General features: G+C 42.1%; 2 long non-coding RNA genes across 2 annotated transcripts; both read left to right on the top strand.

The window, feature by feature from the left end:
- Nucleotides 1–3,294: 3,294 nt before the first annotated feature.
- On the top strand, nucleotides 3,295–5,516 carry LOC130135125 (uncharacterized). Its single transcript, XR_008814607.1, has 3 exons — nucleotides 3,295–3,385; nucleotides 3,985–4,040; nucleotides 5,028–5,516. It is a non-coding gene; the product is annotated as an uncharacterized LOC130135125 (long non-coding RNA).
- Nucleotides 5,517–12,812: 7,296 nt separating this feature from the next.
- On the top strand, nucleotides 12,813–13,486 carry LOC130135126 (uncharacterized). Its single transcript, XR_008814608.1, has 2 exons — nucleotides 12,813–13,355; nucleotides 13,441–13,486. It is a non-coding gene; the product is annotated as an uncharacterized LOC130135126 (long non-coding RNA).
- Nucleotides 13,487–13,582: the final 96 nt, after the last annotated feature.

Here is a 13,582-nt window from a genome sequence, read left to right as displayed (position 1 = left end):
GATCATCTGATTTTTCTTTTTTTTTTCTTTCGAATTTTACATAAATATTATTCTCATGACCTTTTGGGCCTCCAGTTTTGGGCTTTTAGTTCAGGCCCAAAGTCAAATTGCGATTCCGAGCCCAATTCGGGCGTCACTTCCACGCCGGCTATCTCGGTCTCCCTTGCAGCTCGGTGCCAACACCCCCAGCTCGCCGACGAGCAAAGCGGTTGAAGATTTGTGCTAGACGACAACGAGCAGTGCCCGGCGGAGGAAGACGACGACGACATGTGTTGTTGAATCTGCCTGGCCTCGTGAACAGGTCTGTTTGATGTTTTGATTCAGGCAGATTGCGTTTTGGGTTTCGGCAACCGGGTCCTTTATGGCTTTCTCGGGATTGATCAGCCAAAGTTCATTGATTTTTGATGTTTTCATTTGGGAATATAGCAAGTTGTTTTGGGTTCCTTGTGGTGAGTGAATCGGTTTAGCTTGGTTCCTTTGATCGAAATTGGTTGATGTTTAATTTTTACTACAGTTGAAGGGAGATATTTAATTTTATAGTTGCACCACTTAATTTTCTTGAGATGTTTAATTTTTACTATTAACATATTCTTTCATATCTTCAGTTTTTTCCTTTTTGTTGTTTTGAGCGGCATATCTTGGGAAAAATTATTTAGCCAGTCATAAATTTTTCAATTTTGCCAATTTAAGTCCTAAACCTTTGCATGAAACTTCAATGTGGTTCTTCCGGTCAATTTTTGCCAGAAATGGCTAACATGACGGTTCAGTTATCACTGCATAGTACTTTCACGCAAAGGTCTAGGAGTAAATTGGCAAAATCGAAAAGTTTAGGACTGAATTAGTATACATACAGTAAGTCTATGACTAATTGGACAAATTTCCCTTATATCTTGAGCTTATGTGCATGCGAAACGCAAATAATTCACTGCTCATGTTTATGCGCCAGCGCTAAATCTGCCGAGAGAAACTTAGGAATAATTTCAAGAGCATATGCCTGCCTAAACTGATCATGAAGCAGACACAAACAGTACATAGAAAGGAGCAGACCCACTTCTAGTGCTTTCCCATAGCAGGGTGACTTCGTTGAATTCAATAGTGGCTTTGTCTTGTTTCTTTTTTCCTTGTACCAAACCTTCCCAAAAGAAGAAGAAGATGAGGAGTTGATGAGTGTCCAAAGCCCAGTGAAAAGGCAAAGAAGGAAAGGGACAGACCATGAATGGAGCACACGGGTGTTGTTCATACTGGATAAGAAAGTTAGGTGTGGGGTCAGTTGGCCTCTAACCCACCTTCAACACCAATCATCTGTTTTCAGCATTCAATGGCTTTTGGGTATTTGATTTTTTTTTCTTCTTTGCTCTATATGTTTAGAACTCTCTTAGTCTTATCAAGTTCCTATCTAATTTTGCGTCAAGTCTGTCTTTCATAGTTGTTTTGATTACGTCTTCTATTTTCTTGTTGGCAAGCTCTTTTATAATCAGATCCCTCAAATGGGTAGATCAGGTCGAAAATGATTCGATCCAAATAGATCTATTTAACCCGCTCCGACCAGTTTCTATGCAATACAAATCTAACGATCCATATCCAATCCGGCCGACCAATACTCAACCCGACCCGACCCGACCCGACCTATATTGTTAAAAGACTTCCATATTTAACAAAATCTAGAAAAACTCATATCAAACTGAGATGAGAACGGAGTGAGCGAGCGCGGGATAGAGTGAGGGCGAGGGAGAATGAAGAGAGAGTTATAAAAGTGAGTTGGGTTTAAGTAAGTTATAAACCCATTTATGACTTATTTAACACCTATATTATGTTTAAACTCATTTATGACCAATTTCTTAAATATAACTAACACATTCAACAACTCCGCCCGTCATATATAAGTTAAGAAATAGGCTTATGATCCATTTTGATAGGTCTACTTGTAATTAAGTTCTTTCGACAGTGGAGAGACGAGTAAGGACATTTAGTATTTGAGGAGCCCCAACCCCAATGTGCAATTACTTCTTATCCATTGTGCAATTACTTCTTGAATGCTTTCCCCCGGCAGTCAAACGAGGGCTGCTGCTTCTCTCAAATCCTCCAACGCCCTTCAATTTCCAGCACGGGGATTCATCCATGTTCCTTTCTGATTCTCTTTTTATCTTTGTGATATTGATATAAAATCCTGTGGGAAAAACAGGCTCTTCCGGCGGCTGAGAAAGTAGGGTGGAGTCACCGGTGGCTCAATCCGCCAGCCGAACCTAACGTTCGGATTATTGAACGGAGGAGGAGGAAGTGCAGACAGGTTTTGTTTGGTGTAACTATCAAATTTTTTGGATTTTATGTTATGGTAAGTAGCATTGTTTTTTATCGTACGGTTTTCATGGCTAATTCTTTATAGTCAAAACCGAATGCAAAAACATTAATTCCAAGCATGAGGTGTATTGTTGTAAGAGTGGTCATATTCAACATGAGATTTCATATTAATTGTTCTAATGCCAAACCTATGGGAAAATTACTAAATCGGTCTTAAACTTTCCAATTTTGTCGATGTAGTCTTAAAGCCTTGTCCGGAATTCCAATGTAGTCTTAATACCTTTGCGCAAAATTCCAATGTAGTCTTTTCAGTCAATTGCTGCCGGAAATCGTTAACGTGATGATCCACAAGTTGTCCACATCGGAGCTAATTGCATTGGCTCACGAATTCTGTCAAGGAAATCACAGTCTTTAAGATAGGTTCATCGATTCACCTTACTCTTCTAAATTCCAACAGCAAGCTTAACTTTGTTGTCAAAGAAATTAAAACTCATTCAACCGTGTGAGATCGTAATTGTTAGATTGAGAAAAGAATATGGCAAGTCGAAATATCAAGCTTATGGATGGAAACCTGAGAATCGACCCGAAATGCCGCCAGAAATTAAATAACACATATTCCAAAGATGTTTTTAAGTACGATGCAAATGTCAAGTCCATGCACAGGCGCATTTTATATTATGTCCTCTAAGTTTCTGGGATTGTAATTTGCCCCCCGAAGTTTCCGTTATATTTTACGTTGCCCCTTGTCATCTTGAAATCGGTTGTAACGTGCCCCTACATCGACTTTGGCCAAGTTTTGCTGCAAGTTCAGACTGCGCTGCTGGTTTTTTGAGGACAAACCAGTCATAAAAAACGTATAGTGTAATATTTGGACTTTTTATCCAAAAATAAGAAAAAAACAAAAGAAAAGAAGAGTTGACAAGTCAAAAAGAATAAAAAAAGAAGAAGAAGAAGTGGACTTCAGCTATATAAAGGAAAAACAGCTTAGAGAGAGAGAGAGAAGATCGAGAGCTTACAGGACAATCGGGAAAGAAAGAGAGGAAAGAAAGAAGAGAAGAAGAAGAAGAAAGAGATGCGTACTCGCCACGTGAGTCTCGCCAAGCCGGAGTTACTTCGTATCGCAACATCCGGTAAGTATTCGAGCCTCTCGCTCGTTCTATCGGAGTATTTTTCGGGTTAGGACTCAAATTTCGGAATTGGGTAATATTCAAGCCGCCTAATCCAATTTTTGAGTTGTTGAGCTGCGTATATATATAGAATTGGTAGTTTAGAGTGTCGTGGAGCCATGAGATTTTATTGATCTTGATTTGAACTTACGGTTTGCCCAATATGAATTTTTGAAGTAGGCCGCGCAAGGTGAACAGTGAGCGACCAGTGGCTTTTAGGCCGTTTTTCGTCGGTTTTCGGCTTGATTTTGGGACAGCCAAGTTGGGGTTCTTGTAGTGCTCTCAATGGGCTTTCTATTGACTATAAGCTCGCTTGAAACGGGGTTCGGTGGAGGAATTTATGGTGCGATCAAATTTCGCGCTCAAGTTCCGCGTTGCGGACAGTTTGGATAATCGCTTTGGATGAGCAGTTTGTGGGCGCCTTTGAGTTGTCTTGTTAGCGTTTAAGCATTGTTTAGCCATTTCGTAGTTATCATAGTATTTTACTTGGTTTTGACATCGATTCTCGTTTAATTGATAGGATTACGAAATCGTCGGTTCAAGTGAGCGTTGTTATTTGATTTTTGGGGATTCCAGGTGAGTGGTGTTATCTCTTCTATAAATTTCGAAACTCATGTCTTGAAAGCGAAATAGACTCGATATATATGAACTGTGAAAGAACATATTTGTTGCATAAAAGTATGGATCGAGCATTTACTATATTTTGGTATTTGTAAAAGGTTTTAGATATGTTTTGGGAATGACGTTGCGAAACGAGGTATATATATTGATTTGAAATGGGTATTGGAAATGTATTATGGTTTGAGAAATGAGTTCTCAAATGATTTGAGAAATACTTTAAAAAAAGGATTTTTGGTGATTGAGTTGAGTTGTGAAATGTCATATACTTGGTTTGTGAAATTGGTTTATGAATGATTTGAGAAATGGTGAATGATCTATGTTGTGAAAAGTTAATTGTTTGGTTTATGAGATTGTATTCTGGATTGGATTTATGATATTGGATGATGATTGTTTGATGCTTAATATGCTTGTGAACCCATTGAGGAGTTTGGGGGTATGCATACCAGTTTAGGATATCCTTCTGGGTCGAGCCACCGGCTTTGTAGGTGGAGACCTTGCAAAGGGGGGAATCTTGGTAGCCTTGTCACAAGGTTTTGTATCGTGACCATAGTAAGATATTGAGCAATAGATTGGTCGATGGAATGGACTATCGACATGTGATGTGATATGAGATTTATCAATGGAATAGACCATTGATGTGTGATTTGAGATTAGTCAATGGAATGGACCATTGACGTGGTTTTTATAGAGATTGATCAATGGACTTGACCATTGATAGTTTGAATTGTGATGGTGGATTAAAATGTGTATTTGTGACGTGTACAAAGCTTTGATGAAATGAAACAACTCTTATGTGATTCTATATGTATTTGATATCTTGAGTTTGGCTCTTGAAATTCTGGTATGGCTTTATGCATAGTGGTTGCTCGATCTGCTTAGAAGAGATACGCACTGCTTACTGAGCTGTGGTTGCTCACTCCTCTCTTTTCCCAATCATTTCAGGTTAGTAGCCTATAGAGTGAGAGCGTTGTCGTGGGGACTTTTGGGTGGTTTGAGGCTGCGTCTTTCGGGTAGGACGGTCGTGTCATTCCCATCCTGGTAGATTTCGGGGTGTGACATATAGTATGTACAAAAATAGGTGGTAAGAATGATTAATTTTGTAGTCAAATATGATAACATGTCTTAATGCAATTTAGGACAGGAAATTAAAAAAAAAAAGAAATTGACTAGAGAGAGGGGCGACGAATGTGGATGGCCGGCAGCGAAGCAACAATGCTGCTATCGCCCAAAAGCAACCCCATATCGCGTTGCCAAGGTGCGAGCACGGTTCGGCTCGCATGAAAAATTGAAACCCACTGCAATAATATGATTTTTCTCACCTACTCGCGTCTCTTTCTTTCAGTTTTCTTCTTCCCCTTTTGGAGTCTTTCCCTCTCTGCCTTTCCTTGTTTTTCCTCACCTACTTATATCTCCCCTACTATAAAAATAAAAATTCGAATTATACTATACAAAGATTAATTCAATTTGCAGTTTAGTTTGGTTCGGGAAAAAATCTACCCCGAACCAAACCATTAAATTTCAATATGGTGCGGTGGACATAATTTTAAATCACCTCTCCAAATCATATTACGGCGATTTGAACAGAATTATGCTCAGCTTAGGTTTAAAAACCAAAATACCGTTAGGTAATTTGCCACCACCTAAAAAAACTTAGGTGGCACATTTTGGCCACCATGCTTTAATTTCTCAATAAAATGATATGGAGATACATTATTGTTCTCAATGCATATCATATTCAAACGTACAGACAAAAATTCTATGCATTCAATGGGCTCTAAAAATGTAACATATATCGATAAAAACGATAAAAAAAACCACCTATAATATATGTCAAATTGCAACGTGATGCATTTCATGTTGAATTATTAGTGGTGAACCAAATATGTAGTGTCGCTATGGGAAAGAAAAGAAGTTAGTATAGTTTAGAGTTATATCTTGAATCAAATGAATAAAAAATCGAAGTGTACATATAACTCGTGACGTGATTGTGATTTTAAAAGGGCTCGTTAGATATTTCGTTTAAGAAAAGTACTTTCGGTTGTTCCTCAGAAATATCAAAATGCAAGGCGATACAGACCGTGGGTTTGAGAAATCAGGACAAAAAAATTCTTGATGACTTTATGTATGTCGAATTTGTGTATGTTTTAAATTATTTTTGTTGTAAAACTCATATCAAAAGTGAACTTTTCCAAATGCTAAGAGAAAAGAAAATTTTGAAAAATAAAAGCCGCTCTACCAATTCCACGTTTTAAATTTGAAGTGTAATTAGGTGGAATGTTAGATATAAAGATTGTCGGATTTCATAGCTAGCACGTGTTATAATATTATAAGGCAAAAGAACACTACAAGTGCCATAACTTGTGTACGGCGCTCACTTTGGTGCCATAAGTTTTTTTTGGATCACTTTAGTGCTAAAATTTTTGAAAAACGATCACTTAAGTGCCAACTCCGGTGCCGTACACAATTTTTCGCCGAAAATCCGACGTGGCATTTTTTTATTAATTTCTGAAGCTGACGTGGCTTGCCGGAGATTGGCACTTAAGTGATCGTTTTTCAAAAATTTTAGCACTTAAATGATCGTTTTTAAAAAATTTTAGCACTTAAGTTATCGTTTTTCAAAAATTTTAGCACTGAAGTGATCGAAAAAAAACTTATGACACTTAAGTGATCGTTTTTCCTCCGACTTGATACCAAAGTGATCCAAAAAAAAGTTATGGCACCAAAGTGATCTCCGTACACAAGTTATGGCACTTATAGTGTCCTTTTGCCAATATTATAATATGTAACTTTACCAATGGGCCCCCACAAATTGTGTTATTATTACATGTTTTATTTTTTTTGTGGTCGGAACGTTACTATTACATTTCAAGTGGGGAAAAAGTAACAAAATTTAGAATGATAATTAATTAAAAGAAACTAAAATTAGGGAAAGGACCACACGGGCAACGAAGCGGCGGAACAGATGCAACATAAAGGCAAAGACCGGTAGGATTGATGGGAGAATTCACATCAGATATGACCCGAGACTGGCAATTGAATCTTGATTTTCTTGGCTCAGGACCTGTGTTCGAATCGCCGCCCTCGTGCATTCTCTCGGAGCGCCTCGTGGAGGAGGACGGAATTAGATCCTCAACAATTAGTCGGGGCGGCTTGGGATGGGTGATTGTTGCACCTGATGGGAGATTGATCAAACGTTCAAAGAGAAGTCAGCCAGCTTGGGATAGGTGATTGTTGCACCCCGGTGGGAGATTGATCAATCGTTCAAAGAGACCGGACACTCTGTTAAAATTAGCTTGGGCTCATTCTTAACATTGTCAAAATGGGAAAATTATCCAAAAAGTCCTAAGCCTTTTGTACGTTAGCCAATCCAGTTCTAATCCTTTAAATTGTGCCAATTTAATTTTAAATATTTTGACGATTTGTTAATATAGTCCTTTTGGTCAATTATCCAAATAATAAGTTGAGACAAAATTGACAAAATTTCAAAAGATTTAGGACTAAATTGTCATAACTGAAAGGTTTAGGATTGAATCGGTCGCTGTATAATAACGTTTAGGACATTTTGAACAATCATCCCTTGTCAAAACTCTTCTTGAAATAATTTTCATCAGAAGTGCCATCAAACACGAAAGGTCATCGAACTTAGTCGGAGCACATGGATCGGGTCGATCTCGCCAACACGTTATACTACAGTCGATATGGTTCGGGCTCGCATGTATCGTGAGCATGCAAATTTTTGCTTAGAAAAGCTCCACACACATTGGATGATATGATTATATGGTTGACAATGTCACATAAACTAGAACCATATGCTTGGATTTTGAACATTCATGCATGCTAAACTGAGAAATATGGAGAGTTGAAAGGGAGTTAGACTAGCTCATTGTTGGAGTTGGCGAATACTTCAAGGACTCTTATTTCTCATACCGGGCACGCCCACATGAGCTTAGGAAAATCGAAGTATGATTCGACAACATGTAACCCCTGCGCACGGAATGCGAGGGTTCGGGGGCAGCGCCCCCGACACGGGGGTCCTGTTGACCGGATAGTGAGAGGGGGTTCCGCTCCCCGGTGAGCGGACGGCGGCCTCGCTCGCCGGTGAGCGGGCAGGGGTTCAGGGGCAGCGCCCTCGAAACAACATCGGTTTTGCTGGCTCGTTTGTTGTGAGATTAAAGGGATTCGGATAGGTTTTGGGGTTTGGGCCCATTTTAAGTTCTATATATATTTTACTCGTATGAGAGATCATTGTAATGAGTGGCTGTGGTTGTAAACCTAAATTATAGTGGAATCCATTTGCAGGACGTAACCCTATTCTTGGATGAACTTGGGTAAACTCGTGCATCATTTAATTTTCTTCTATTCTCTGCGTGATCCTTCTGATTCGATTTGTGATACACCCCCCATCACTCATCTCACAGGCCTCCCACCTAACGTTCTTTAAGAAGAAACCCACGGACACGGGCATAGAGCACCCCCCATCCATGCGCTCCATTTAAGATTTCCGTTTTTTCTTCAATCTTAGTTTGAACCCCCTCTATCCCTCTTGTTTTAGGGGGTATCATTAGCACGAGGGAGAGAGAGAGAGAGAGAGAGAGAGAGAGAGAGAGAGAGAGAGAGAGAGAGAGAGAGAGAGAGAGAGAGAGAGAGAGAGAGAATGGCGAGGCAAAAGGCAATGGTCAATTCAAGAAGCCAAGATATTGAGAAGAAATGGGTGTGCATTTTGCTTGTGCTGGTGTCTGCCTTAGCTGCTTCATCTCAGTACATTATGGAGACACTTCCTGGGTTCCCTGGAACACTTCCTTTCAAGCTGGAAACCGGGTCAGTTTGGATTCTTTCATGTCATCTCTCTCTCTCTCTCTCTCACGATGATTTGAAAGTAGAGTTCCTTCGTTAGTTCTGATTTTGCGACGCTTTGTATCGGACCGCGATGAAAATGAGGCGATCTAGGAGGGTCTGCGACCGGAGGCACGGTGTCCCGGCGGCACCATACATGGAATATCTGATTGCTTTCTCACCAGCATTTCTTTGTTTCTAGCATTTGGTGATGCATGATGGTGCTGAGATTGCTGACTTTTTGGGAAAAGTGTCAAAAAAATCCTAAACCTTTTGCATTGGTGCTAATTTAGTCTTAAATCTTTTTTTGATACAATTCAGTCCTAAACCTTTTGCATTGGTGCCAATTTAGACCTTAACCTTTTTTTGGTGCCAATTGAGTCCTAAACCTTTTGCATTGGTGCCAATTAAGTCCTAAACCTTTTGTCTTTGTGCCAATTCAGTCCTTCCGGTCAATTTTAGCCGGATTTTGCTAACGTGGATGCCAATCGACCGGCAGCCGGTCACCAGCGTTGACGTGGACAACTTTAATAATATTTTAATATTTTTTTGAATTTTTTTGAATTTTTTTTTCTTTCCTTTTTTTTTTCTCTCCTCTCCTTCTAGCCGGTCGCCGGACCGGCGGGTGGTCAGAGGCCGGCGCTAGCGAGGCTCGCCCACGCCGGCTACTAGCAAGGCTCGCCCTAGCCGGCCACTGGAGAGGGGGGCCTCGCGCTGGGCGAGGCCCGACCTCGCCAAATCCGGCGAGGTCGTGCCTTGCCCAGCCGCCGGCGAGGCTCGCCCTCGCTAGCAAAGGTGAAGGCGAGCCTTGCCATGGCTAGGTGAGGCCCGACCTCACCAGATCTGATGAGGTTGTGCCTCGCCCAACTGCCGGCGAGGCTCAACCTCGCCAGCTAGCGAGGTCAAGCCTCGCCGGTGGCTGAGCGAAGCTCGCCTTCGCCATCGCTGGCGAGCACAAGCCTCGCCTAGCGGGAGGCCGCCCTCGCCAGTGGCCGGCGTGGGCGAGCCTTGCCAGCATTGGCCTCTGGCCTTTGGCCGGTTGCTGGTCCGGCGACCGGCTGGAGGGAGGGGAAAGAAAAAAAAAGAAAAGAAAAAAATTAATAAAAATTCAAAAAAAATATTAAAATATTATTAAAGTTGTCCACATCAGCGCCGGTGACCGGCCGCCGGCCGGTCGACGTCCACGTCAGCAAAATCCAGCCAAAATTGACCGGAAGGACTGAATTGGCACAAAGACAAAAGGTTTAGGACTGAATTGGCACAAATGCAAAAGGTTTATGATTCAATTGGCGCCAAAAAAAGGTTTAAGACTAAATTGGCACCAATGCAAAAGGTTTAGGACTAAATTGGCATCAATGCAAAAGGTTTAGGACTTTTTTGGCACTTTTCCCCTGACTTTTTTTAAAAATGTAGACACCAGCTAAAGGGAACTTTGCAGTTGGTCCCTACAATTCATGACTTATCTCAACTGGGTCCTTGAGTTTCTAATTGCATCTATAAAGTCCTTCCGCGGTCCAGACTCCCCACTTTAGAAAGCTATGCCGTTAGCTCTTCTATTCAGTACATGCCTTTCTAATCTTGGAATGTAAACTGATAGAAGATTTTTTAGTACAATTCTGACCTTGCGGTAAAGTAAATGCCAAAATTACATACTTTTCTTTTCGAGGGTGATGGTTCAACGGATATAATCAACAAGATTAAAGCGACATGAGTAATGATGTGGAAGAACAAAATGTGTAAATAACTCTGATGATGTTGGGTACCAGGTAAAGTTATTGATAGTTAGGGTGCGCATGAATACCATTCTGTGCCCGGGAACTATTTCTGAACAGAAATGATTTTTTTTTATTCTGTGCCCGGAAATAATTTCTTAGATATCCGCCAGGAATTTCAGGAGCTTTTCAAATGGCAGATTGGTAATGGAAGGTCCATCTCATTCTGGTTTGATTACTGGCACACCAAAGGCCCTCTCTACAAGCTCTTCTCGGATAGGGATATTTATTGTTCGGGCATCTCCAGAACGGCTTCAGTATGGGATTTTTTCTTTTCGGAATGGCACCAATCTAATGTGCTCCAATCTTTCCATTCCTGGTCAGAACCTCTCCCTCTTTTTGACTCGGAAACGGGTGATCGACTACTTTGGCAAGGTCATTCTTCGGGAACCTTTTCGGTTTCTTCGGCCTGGGACTTGATCCGGAATAGAGGACAAGTACTTTACTGGAGTTCCTTCATTTGGGACCGCAACATTGCTCCAAGACACGGTTTTCTGATGTGGGTGATGTCTCTCAATAGGCTGCCGATGCAAACTACCACAGAATCTCTGAAGGTGTTTGTGCTTATTGCCGCAATAGACCAGATTCTATAAATCACCTTTTCTTTGAGTGTCCTCGTACACGCACCCTTGCGCAATTTTGGGCTACTAATTGCAACCTTTCTTGGCAAAATGGTACATGGCAACAAAATCTCCGATGGGCTTCTCGATTTATTGGAGGTCCAAACTTTCATCACTACATTGCTCGCTTTGCCTTTGGGGCTTTGTGCCACATTATTTGGACGGAGCGGAATCATATCCTGTTTAGGAACCGGACCCTCTACTTGCCGGCCCTCCGCAATCACCTTGCCAAGGTGGTTAGGGACAAAGGCCTTTCTCTCAAGCCGGTTCAAGACTCTCCCATTAATCGAAGGACCCAAACCAATTGGGGTATCTCGTCCTCCATTTTTGAGTGATCTCTTGTTGTTTGCTTGTTATTAGTCTCTTTCTCTTAGTTGCCTAATGTTTAGGCCGTAGCTATTTGCGCACTTGTTCTCCTTTTGACAAAGTCGCAACACTTTTGCACCCGTCGGGACACCTCTTTGTGTCACTTCTGGTTCGAGGTTTTTGTGTTCGGCTTCTCTTTGCAAGTCGCGCGTTGAAAAGTTTATATACTACTTACCTTACCAAAAAAAATAATAATAATTTCTGAGCATTTGAAAGCGTTTGATAAACTGTCCAAAATTTCTATTCCTAGAGTAGAAAAGAACATAAATGCATTTGGTAACTACACAAAATTTCTTTTTATTAATAATATTTTAATAATATTTTGAATTGTTTAATTTTTTTTTCTTTCTAACCATTTTCTTTTTTGGCCATGGCAGGTCGCCGGCGACCGGCCACAGCCCAGGGCCGGCGAGGGCGTCACGGCCCTCGCCAGCCGCCGGCGGAGGTAATGGTCCCCCTTCCCGGCGAGGGCGAGGGCTGGACCCTCGCTGCCTAGGCGAGGTGGCTCGCCATCGGTCATGGCGAGTTCGGCCTCGCCCAGATCGGGCGAGGCCGAGCCTCGCCGTGGGTCGCGACGGCGAGGCTCGGCCTCGCCCAGATCTGGCGAGGCCGAGCCTCGCCGTCGCGACCCACGGCGAAGCCGACCTCGCCGTCGCGACCCACGGCGAGGCTCGGCCTCGCCCGATCTGGGCGAGGCCGACCTCGCCATGACCGACGGCGAGCCGCCTCGCCCAGGCGGCGAGGGTCCAGCCCTCGCCCTCGCCGGCAAGGGGGACCCTCGCCTCCGCCGGTGGCCGGCGAGGGCCGTGACGCCCTCGCCGGCCCTGGGCTGTGGCCAGTCGTCGGCCGCCAGTCGCCGGCGACCGGCCATAACCCAGGAAAGAGCAACACAAAGAAGAAAAGACAAAAAAGAAAAAGAAGACAAAAACGTATTCTCAAAATTGTGCCGAGAAACAAGAAGCAACTTTTTTTTACTTCTTGTTTCACTTCCAAAACTGTTTCTGGGCACAAATTTTTGCAAAAATGTGCCCGGGAACAAAAAGTTTACCAAACGCATTTCTGTTCCCAAACTATTTCTGGGAACAAAAGAACAGAAATTTTCACTGTTTGGCACGTTACCAAACGGGCCCTTAGTGTGCACAAATTCATCACATATTAGATAAATTGATATCGATGTTTAATCACAACCCATTCAATCTTCTTGTACATATACACTAATGTCGGAAATGTTTTGTATTAGAGTTCTTCCTTCAAGCAAGTGAAGTTATATTCTTTAGCGGATGAGAAAGCCCACCAAAATTACACGGGCAGATTAGTCAACTCATCTTAATGGACTTATCCAACATACATCGGCTGCACCAAAATTTTCTCTACCCATAATACTTTAGTCAGCAGGTTCTCCTAACTTTCCATAACAACAACACCCACACCCACTGCAAGATGACAAACCTTTCAAAGAATTTTGCTGACCTATGTTTGGCTCCTCCCAACAAGATTGGAATGCTAGCATAAACTCTCTAACAATGACTACCATCAGTCCAAACAAACTCAACTCCACTTGCTTTTGCATTCTCTCTCTGTTTCTGTACCTTTCTGGCTCTGCATTTTCTAGCTGTATTGCTAAGGAATTACCGGGTATCCTGGTTTGGTTCTGCTCACTCTTGAAACTGGGTGAATTAGTAATGTGACTGTACTTCGATTTCAAAATGCAGGGATGGACTCGACTTTTTCAGTGATCTTGATTGGGTATGTTGGTTGATGCAGGTACATAAGTGTTGGCGATGTTGAGTTCTTCTACTACTTTGTGAAGTCTACCGGGAATCCTGGAGCTGACCCTCTTCTGCTTTATGTGAATAGAGGTCCCGGGTGTTCGGGTTTGAACGCCTTCTTGTTCCAGATTGGTAAG

Source organism: Syzygium oleosum, unplaced genomic scaffold, assembly GCF_021117445.2.
Source record: "Syzygium oleosum isolate NSW1041296 unplaced genomic scaffold, Sole_v2.1 Sole_v2.27, whole genome shotgun sequence".
Lineage (NCBI taxonomy): Eukaryota > Viridiplantae > Streptophyta > Magnoliopsida > Myrtales > Myrtaceae > Syzygium > Syzygium oleosum.
This window is presented reverse-complemented; position numbering and strand designations above follow the sequence as displayed.